The sequence below is a fragment of the Cyclopterus lumpus genome, chromosome 23 (genome assembly GCF_009769545.1).
Source record: "Cyclopterus lumpus isolate fCycLum1 chromosome 23, fCycLum1.pri, whole genome shotgun sequence".
Taxonomy (NCBI): domain Eukaryota; kingdom Metazoa; phylum Chordata; class Actinopteri; order Perciformes; family Cyclopteridae; genus Cyclopterus; species Cyclopterus lumpus.
The window spans coordinates 7,254,677-7,265,400 of record NC_046988.1 but is presented as its reverse complement, the minus strand read 5'-3'; positions in this window follow the sequence as shown (position 1 = coordinate 7,265,400).

Here is a 10,724-nt window from a genome sequence, read left to right as displayed (position 1 = left end):
GGCGCATGTGAACGTGCACATACAGTGTGCATGTCTATGCAGAGACTGCACACACTAAACACACCTGGCCATCCATCACTGTCTGTCTTCCTCTCAGGTAGCAGATGTTGCAACCCCGTCATAATTCTTTGGGAGTTTGAAACCAGACAGTGTCTTTAGGGCCCCTGGGGTGTAACCTACTTACTCTGCAGTCTGCACTACAGCTTATCATGGACTAACATGTTGGCTTATAATACACATATTAACATATGTGGATGCAGCTATCTGCATGATAAAGTTTGCAAAAGCCTTCAAGCCAGAAGAGAAGTATGACATGAGGAGCAGATGAGTGACTGGGAAGTGTGCCTCTTGTCATTGAGGATGTGTGATCATATTTACCCTCCGATGATCTACACTTATAGCATGCCTTTGCCTCTGCTTGTATCTATTTTTCATGCATCTGCATCTGTCTCTCTTGTGCCTTCCTGTCTGCAGTGTTAGATTGCATGGCAGCAGATATAGCCTATTAGTTCGCAACTATTTTATGAGATAAAAACAAAATATAGTAAATAATGCGGACAATATCTGGTGGCTTCTGATAAAAGTAATGTAACCTTTGCATGGAATGTACATTTAGGTATCTGTAATAGCGGCAGCTGTATTTCTCTCGCTCTTTCTCTGCTGGATTCTATACATCATGAACCATAATGTAATTTAACATGTCGCCCATACAGAAAGTTTAATCATCATACCGTATGCGTGTACAACGCATACGGTCTACTGAACCACTCGTCTTCCCCCGATTCACCAGCTGTTGCAAAACAAACGTGTCACACACTTTCATCTTGACATATCTCCTCAAGACAGCAACAGAAACGGTGAGCACTTGCTTGCTTCTCTGCCTGCAGGAAGTTAGTTGTTATAGGAGAGATATGCAGAAGCACATTATCAATTTTCACAAAGCTAAGGGTGCCTGATGTTATGATTTTTATTTATTTATGATATTTGAAGACTTGAGCGACAGTAGGAAAGAGAAATAATCTGTATTTTCATTCCTGAGAGGATAACAGAAATGGAAAGAAATAACAGCAAATCTGAAACAAATCAGTTTGACTTACTTTGTTTTCTAGTAATGCACTCTGGTCTTGAGTAGTTATATTCCTGTGTGAATTAGTAGACGACAAAAATAATATTGCGAGACGCAGAAACGTTTTACCCTTTAATATCTATGTCTTTAAAATGTATCCGACTCTTTGAACCGTCTGATAGTGTTTGATTTGACGGAAGTAAACCGTACGATGCTATTGTATATGGTGCTAGTTTAAACTTCACTTTACTATATCGTACAGTACTAAATTATACGATTCTATACGTAATTTACTTTACCATACAATACGATGATAAACTATTCACGTACACATGTCTTTCAAAGATAATCTCCATAAATGTTCAGAGTCTGCACTGTGGGAAATGGCCTCCTTTCGACAGCTCATGTATTCAGTCATGTTCAGCAGTCAGCTTCAGTTTAATAAAACGATACTCTTACATTGCCAGAGCTATTTCCACACTCAATTTCACTGTGCTAACACAGGATAAAACTCTGGCTGAACCTGCTGTCATTCTGAGGTATTTGGGGAAAAAAAAACTATCTGGGCTGGGTTTTTTTTTTTAGCCAATCAGAATGTGACAATGATGGATCCAAACTGTGTGCTATGTTCACAGGTGCTCTGTCTAAACACAGGAGTGTTTCTGGAAGACACACAGAGACTTACTTTGGCCCAATTTAACAAGGATCCTTCTTACCTGTTCCTGCACTCGTTTTCAGACACCAGGTCTTCTCTTCTGACCAGGTGGATGTAAATATCGTGGAGCCTTATGAGCAGCCATTTTATTTCAAACTGCTTTCAAATTATACCCCTGCTTTTACAGTTACTTCTACTTCCCGTGGGTTTACCTTTTAAAATGATGGGAGGGTTATGAGGCCGTGAATGGACTATGAAAATAGTCTATGAAAGTACAACAATATGTTACAGGTGCTGCTGTAAACGTAGAAACTGGGCTTTGCACATGTGAAGTGCAAAGTGTGAGGACATGCCTTCTCATTTCAAGCTCTAACATCCACATCCTTCCTCCACAGATGAAATGATATTGTCTTCCATCATTTATGAACCCCCGGTGCTCTTAACATCAGTATTTGGATGCCTCTGTGTCTTCATTTAAAAATACCTGTTTTCCCTGTGTGGAGAGTACAGGTGGTTTAAAAAAAAAAGAAAGAAAAACAGTGAATAAATAGACATTGATGATTGATATTATTTCTATAAGCTCGCATCAGAAACTCTGTATGCAGATGATGCCTTGGCGGCTGCTTGAACAGACGGATTGATTAGGTAGAGGACAAAAAGAGCAGAGAGGTCCCAGGTGTTTTGGGTTTGTGCTGAACCTGCTGTTTTGATTACCGGACATTTGCTGGAAGTCTGTTGGAGCAGCATGCGGGTGACTAACTGTAGCACTGACCTTCATGTCCTGGGCTCTCCACCTTGGACTTCATCCCTTTACTGCATTCTTTCTGTGGCTCTCACGCAGTGGTGGAAAGTCACCAGCTACATTTACTCAAATATTGTAAGTGCATTTGTAAGCTGCTTTTACTTTACTTTAATATTTCCTTTTGATGCTACTTCATACTTTTGACACTACTTCTATTTCTACTTCTGCATTTCATAATGAAACTGTATCTGTTGCTAAGACCTTAATACTCCATAACATACCGCTGTAAATGTACATAAAATGTATTTGGTTAGAATCCCCCTCCAACATGTATGTGCTGATTACTTGTTAATTCATCAGTTATAATAGATAATATGATCTCATATGTCTCATACCATTACACACAACTGTGGATCATTTTGCTGATGATAAGTCTATACTTTAATTAAAATAAGGGATACTTATTTTATCTCAGCTCTAGATGACAAACACAATCACACATAACAGCCAGTGTTCATGGCGTAGTTATCCCGGTAAAAATGAGATAATCAGGTTGTATATGTCCCCTTTTATAACCAACTAAAGGAACACTTTCTTTAGGCCTTAATTTGAAGTGTTTGTCTTTCCTTGAAAAAATATTTCCTTTCAGTATGTCTCCTCCACCATAAACATAATTATGCTTCACCTCAAGGGTACCGATCGGAAGCTGTTACCAGATTTATCTCTGCAACCTTTCTCCCTCTGTGCTTGTGTAGAGGATGTTGGAATAGGGCAGGGTGGTGATATAATGAAAGCTTAAATAAGACGTGCACACACAACACACACCTCTGCATTAACTCTGCCGCATGATGTGGCGCCACACTCAGTAACTATGGCAACGGCACACTGCACTGCACCTCCCTATACATATATATATATATATATATATATATATATATATATATATATATATATATATATATATATATATATATATGTGTGTGTGTGTGTGTGTGTGTGCGTGTGCGTGTATATAACTCCTCATTGTGTTCCCTGCGGACAGATTAATTCCCTGCCAGATTCATTCCCTGTCAACTTGCTGAAACAAAAAGTTTCTGTTTTAATTAGTTCGGTGCAATGTCTCGCTTCATCTATCTAGTGTCTCTCTCTCACTTTGACTGACTCTCTCGCTCCTCCTTCACTCTTCCTCTTGCTCTCTAGTGTAATTAAAGACAGTCAGTGTGGATAATAGAACCGTAATAGTGTGTAATTGCAATAATCAATACACGGTGCATACTAAAGAACTTGCCATTCATCAATACACAGAGAGGAGGCAGGCTGTCTCCCAGAGCAAACGCATACTTGGCCCTCATTCATTAATTTATGCTGCCGTTGGTCATGTTGTGTTTGTCTTAAAGCTTTCGGTTTTGGTACAGCATGCTGGGTAACTCCAATACAGTAGTGTCAGTACCTAAGTCAGCTGACTTCACATATTACCAAAGGACAACATTCACAGTATTTTGAGATAATACAAAGCTGTGCAGTTCATCCTTCAGGTTTAGAAGCTACACGCTACGTAGCTTAGCTTAGCATGAAGACAGGGAAACGACTAGCCTGGCTTTGTCCAACTGGATTTAACAAATTAGTTAATTGTGTTAATTAGTGAGCTTTAGAGGTGCTGGTAGGCAGATTTAGTCCCACATTAGATAGAGAACCGAATAGCTGTTTCCACCAGTTTCCAGTGTGCACATCTCGTCAGCATGGGAGATGCTAATACTTTATATAATCAAAATAGTATTTCTATTAACTTTAAACTTGTACTGTTTGCATAGGGTATTGTTTTTTTTAAATATGGACTAACTCTATTTGGGATTCCTTCTTTTCAGACTAATTCCTCTTTTAATGTACTTTAATTCTTCCGTTCATCTGACACCATGTCATGTCACAATTGTTGGATGCACAGCTAATAAATTCACTCAGTGATTTACTACATACTAAATACACTGCTTACAGTTGGACAAAAACCTCTCCAGACTGTTTCTTACATAAGAACACAAACTAAGTTGCAAAATTGCCTAAAATTGTTTGGCTGTTAGCTAGTTTACATACATTGGAAGTGACAAGCAAGCATCGCAATAATGTCCAAAAAGTCAACGGAAAGAAGACTTAATATGACAGCAAAAAAAAACCCACACAGACACATATTTATATGCAATGTCTTTCTCAGGCCTCTCATGCTACATCTGGCTGGCGGCCTCAGGCTGTAGGTCAAGTGGTTGGAGATTTCAGTAGGTGGAGGAGGTGGACATGCCCAGACAAATACCCTTACTGGAACAATACTGCCCCCTCCAGAGTGGGCTGACCTCACCTGGAAGGAAGCCAAGGGAATGGCAGCCTTAGGGGCGCATGGCTACAGCTCGGCTCATGGGGGGGGATTTCCAGTCAGGTGGGATTTCACAGTCTGCGTGAAAGTGTCTGTGAATGTGTACACTATTTTAATCTCTTTGATTTTTTTTAAGGGTCTTGACCTTTTGAGCGTACTTTTAACCTTTGCTGTAAGGTCGGCTCTCCAAAGCGGGATAACAGCAGTTTTCATATACCTTCACATCTACTCTACACCCGTCGCCATCCCTCTCTTTCTCCTATCCGGTCATATTTCTGACTGTCTTACCCTTTTCTCTCCATCTCCATGTGTTTCTCTCTTTCTGCAGATGTTTTTTCTCCTCAGTCTGCTGCTCCTTCTCCTCCTCATGTATTTTCCATCCCCTCATCTCTCTGTCTCCCATCTCTTTCATCTCCTGTGAGAAGTGCTGAATCATACAGTCACAGCAAGAAAGGCTGAAAGAAATTTCTGTGCCACAGAAATGTGTTAGCAATAAACATTTTTCTGTCATTATTTCTTTTCTTGCAACATTTTCTCTCTGTTCAGGATCATATTCGGGTTAGTATGTCATGCTGTCAATCAGAAATCATTACTTTTCAGCTATTTTCCTCAGGCCCACTCAAGTTGTTACTCCAGCCTCTCGGTGCTATTCTCATTACCCTCTCCCCCTCCTCTGTCATTGTATCTCCTGCTTTTACCGCCTCTTCCCAGCCTCTCATTTACCAAAAGGTGTTGCCTTCTTACACCCACAGTCCACTTCCCATGAAAATCAAGTGATCTACTGAATATGTTTTCTTCTTCCCCCAACTGTGCAATGCATATAGACTTACACCAAAGAGGGACATTTCAAAGGGCACATGATGGGGGAGAAGAGTCAAAATAGACAGCAGAAAGAGAAGAGACGGAGGTGGATTATGAGGACAAAGGTTATGTGACGTTGAGAAAACCCCAAGGTGTCCTCCTTTGAAATCCTTCACCCCACCATATGCTCAAGCTCTAATATATTTGTAATCTATTTGCTCCTGGACAGTCAGATTTGTGGAGTTCGGTGAGCAGTCTGATGGAGAAACAGCCTTCGTCGATGTATGAGAGAGGCCTCTATGCTTCTGTTTATCTTTATTTTGTTTTTGTTCCCATAAAATCTGAACATTGTAAAGGTCAGTAAATGGAAACCCTAGTGCAGTTAATAAAAACACACGCCATGTCATATAATGTTAGGAATTATGCTACCATCTTTTTGTCTACGTTGTTGAACCACATTTCACTCACCAGGTGTCTGTTGGCTGTCATGTTTATATGCAAACAAAAACTACTCCTGAATTTATTATGCAAATACTTTTGTAAAATGTACATGAAGCAGCAGCGGCAGTCTCCCCCCTCCGGGCCATTTTCCATTCCATTGAGTACAGACTTGTCTCTGCTTGTGTGTGTGTGTGTGTGTGTGTGTGTGTGTGTGTGTGTGTGTGTGTGTGTGTCATCTCTGAGCGGTGGCCAACATGCAATATTGTAAAACACGTGAAGACACATTCCACGGAGCTTGACTGATGGACAGAGTGCATTTATACTTCAGATATGAGCTCATATCCAGGTTAGGTTCAAAGTCGGGACCGGGTAAAGGAATATTAAGCTGTCACCCATGAAGCAACATAGGATTCTGAATATCATATAGTCATGTGTATCTTATTTTCAACAAATCCAATGAAAAGGCAAAAACAAATGGTGAATGCAGTATTGCTTGTGTAGCCAAAGCCCAATATAGCTCCTTTTTGTCTAAAAACAATTAAAAACATATAAATTAGCCACAGCAATGCACTAGTTGATATACTCCCCCGTTATGATGAACATTGACACTGAAGTTTATTTTAAATCAATTCCAAATAAACTGGGCTGCTGCTGAGAATATTCTTGGCATGCGAAATTACTGAAAATAGTCGCCAAAAATGCACAATTTGTTCCTGTTTGAGTGATTGAATATGATTACGCTTTTTTTCAACACCAAATTCAAAGCATATCTCCACACGGCTTTCGTCATGAAGATGCGTTGAGCAGGCGGCTAGAGGCTAACAGTGCTAACAGCATGAACAGTGCAAATAATGGAAACAGTGACGGGGCAGACTGTGATCACTTTGGGGGAAAGTGAGGGTGGGCATTACGCTTCCACGATGAAGACGTGTGTCGGGACGGCATCATCAGCGGTAACTGCTGTAGGAGGGCAGTGCAGAGCGACTGGCCATTAGCCACCATGGGATATTCTCAGCTCAGGTAGACATTGCTACACTATGTAATTATATTCCAAATAGTTGTTTGTTGCTATATTAATACTCTAAGTTTTAAATTGAGCACCTTTAAAAAAAAAAAAGATATGTCTTTAGTAGGAACCAATGGGTTGTGGGTGGAAAGCCACAGGTCAAAGAAGACATGAGCACTAACCTGTCTTTTATTGGGATTCTTTGATAGTAACATTCATCCAAAGTTACGTTTTGTCATTCATCGTAAAATTGTTCTATTGCAGGTCTAATGAGACTATACTGCATACCTGAGTAAACTCTGTTACTGTCCTTCACAGTCCCGCTCTGGGAACTCAGTTAAATCCAGTTCTGCTCTGCTCACCAAAGCTGGATTAGGTTTAGCAGAGCAGAAAAAGTGTGGAATCATAAGTCTTGCAGCAAACTCCTTCAACAAGATAACCTTTATAACTGTCGTTGGTTTCAATAAATATGATGTGTTTTTACAAAGGATCAGTACATACATTCGACCTCTGGATTAGCTGGGTGGCACACAAGTGGGCAGAAATATGTGAGTTTCACTGTGTTTTATAGGCATGAATAATAAACTCAGACACTAAGTATTCAACAATTACCACAAAAAGGGTTTCTGTCATTTTCCTGCCAGATGTGTTGTACAGGCGTTGCCTATGTGAAGCATTCACCTCGACACTCAATTATGAGTTTTATGTCAATTATGTCTACAGATGTACTCTGTGAGATAGGTCACGTTTAATTGGCAGAGTTCAGTCCAAATTCCCATGCATTTACTGAATAGTATTATTTCACACACACACACACACACTCATTATTGAAGATTGTTGTATTCCCCTGAAGCGAAGCCTCATCATATATGCACACTTAAAATTCTCTTTAGACACTGCTTCAACAAGTTGAGTCTAATCTCTTTAGAGTATTGTCTGCAGACAGAGAGGGGTGCGTGAAAGCTGGGCATGACTTCATGCAACTTGATTCTGGAAGATTCCTCCTCTGCTTTGAGCTGTGAAGGTGATTGCAGCATTTACATCTAAAATAAACTTGTTTTCTTTAAAGTGTGATGGATACACAGTCATACAAGCGGAAACATATGTCCAGCTCTGATGCATTCAAAAAGTTGCTCAGTCCCATATCTACTCTTTTGACCCCATTCCCCATCTCCCTCTATCTCTGTCTCTGTGGTCCCCGAAAGGTTCAAAAGGCAATTGTAGACAGCTGCTGCCCTTTGACCTTCAGGGGTTGGCTTGTTCCTAACAATCCCACATGCATGTAAAGCATCTCTCCAGGCCAGACACACACTCACCACTCACAGGGTTGTCTTTTGTTTTCAAGAGACATGATCTCTCTGAGCTTCTGTGTATTCATGACATATATATATATATATATTTCTGATATATATTCAATTCAATTCAATTTCAATTCAGTTTATTTTGTATAGCCCAATATCACAAATTACAAATTTGCCTCAGAGGGCTTTACAATCTCTACACATACGACATCCCTGTCCCAGGACCTCACATCGAATCAGGAATATGCAATCTTTATAATCAATACATTATGTATTGTATCTTAATAACATACAATATGTACAATCTGATGTCATACACTTCTTTGTTCTTAGATTTCCAACCATGACCAAAAGCCTTTGTAATTATGTTAAGAAAAAAAAGTCTAAATTGTGGGTCAAAGATTTGTTTGTTTCTATGAGATTATCGACTCATATTTCTACATGTGTATCCGTAGTTCTCTTTATGTTGAATATTGGATTTACTGTGACACTATGTCTTCTTGAGTACAGTGAAGAGAGCTGGTTTTGTTCATTATTTTGACATCCTTTGTGGGCTTCAGAGTGGTAATTGGACACACACTCATGACTAATTCTTGCAGCCCAGACTTCTGCTGCATCTCAATTATCTGCTCTGATGCAGCTTGTCCACACAAACCAGCCCCTCGTGCTGAAACCGCTGTTTTCTTCCGTTGTCATGACAGCTCGTACCTCAGTCGGAGACGGGAAGTCGCGTGGTTTATGAAATGAATTTATCATGACAAAAACTGTCCGCAAGATGCAAAGTGCCAAGTCTGTATGCAATGAGGGTTTGGATGAGTGTACTAGGGTGCGTTTCTGTCTTGTGCACACCTTGGCTTGTCTTGTCTATGTACATCTCTGCTCTGCGTGTGTGCATGTGACTGTATGTATGTTTGTATGTCTAAAAGGCTTGGCACAGGGCAGACCTTTTTGTAGTTGGCAGCAGTGGGCACTCTGCCCAGCTTGTATGGTTTATGGATGCAAATCATAGTTACATTAGCCTCCAGCCAAAGAGAGACTGCCCATCTTCCTGGTGTGAAACTCCAACAAATGTGCCAACACTGACAGCAATAAACAGAAACTGATACAAGCATCAAATACGTCTGACACGAATCGCATGCTTTCAGTCTATCAATAGTTACGTTACTGCCACACAAAAGGAGGCAGGAGAGCAAACGAAATGCCAGCATGAGCAATCTAGCATCCAAGTCTGATTTCACGCTACAGCAGCGGGTGACATGTCTTGATTCTGAAAGTTTAATTGTAAAATGTTCCAAAGTGTAGGTGGTCAAAGTTCAGCTCGGAGTTACAAATACATTTCAGACAAAAAGATTCTACCATCTCCGTGTTTAACTCGAGCTAATGGTCTTACTGTAATATACCCACCAGTTATACGGCACACTGTATAAAGAAATAATCAATTCAGAATTTAAAACTGAAAGCCTCAACTTTACATAATTAAAGTGCCATGTGAGAAATAGCACAATTAACAGAGTGCCTTACAACCAGCGGCTAAAGTAATGTTTGATTCTCATAACCTCTGTAATGGAACCAGTGGAGCAAAAAAAAGAGTAGGTGGAGAAATGAAGATTTCAGAAATGCATTAAATCTGTATTTCATTAAATTAGAAGTAAAAGCTCCTTGAAAAGCTGCCACAAGGCATGAATGGTGAATGACCATGGCTTCTCCAAACAGAATATTAATAGGTTATTATACTCACTTGTACCTCCATTTCGTACATCATCAGTGGCCTCAGCAGCACAACACAGTAGTTATGGAATTGATATGGCTTTTAAAAAAAATGGAACTGTCCCAAAAAAAGATGTCTTTATAGTTCTTTTATTTTCAATCTGCATTATGGAAGAAAAGTTTCATCCATAAGAAGCTCTGGTTAAACCGAGGGTGTATAATTATCTGTGAGGGAGATTTGTCAGTAAAGTTGGGATTCCTAATGAATGAGGACCACACACACACACACCGTCTTAAGACATAAATATTGAGACGTACATACCTTTATGCAGACATTTTAATTCTTATTTTGCCTTCCATATGTTCTCCCACTCAGCCATAGTAATCCAACTCATACATCCTTCCTTCTCATCCCTTGATGGGTTTGCTAATTCACGGTGCTTTTGTTACCTCATTTTCATTCTCCCTCTTCTTCTTTCTCTCGACGCCCAATGCACATGGTTGTGTTGTGGTTAGCCTACAGCGTGAGTTTAATCAAATCTCACTTTGGTGCTGGCACCAGGCTACGGGGGATTTAGGCCCAGTTGGAGAAGGAGAGCAATTAGCTGAGACAAGGCTTGTTAATAGTCCCCATCTGAATACC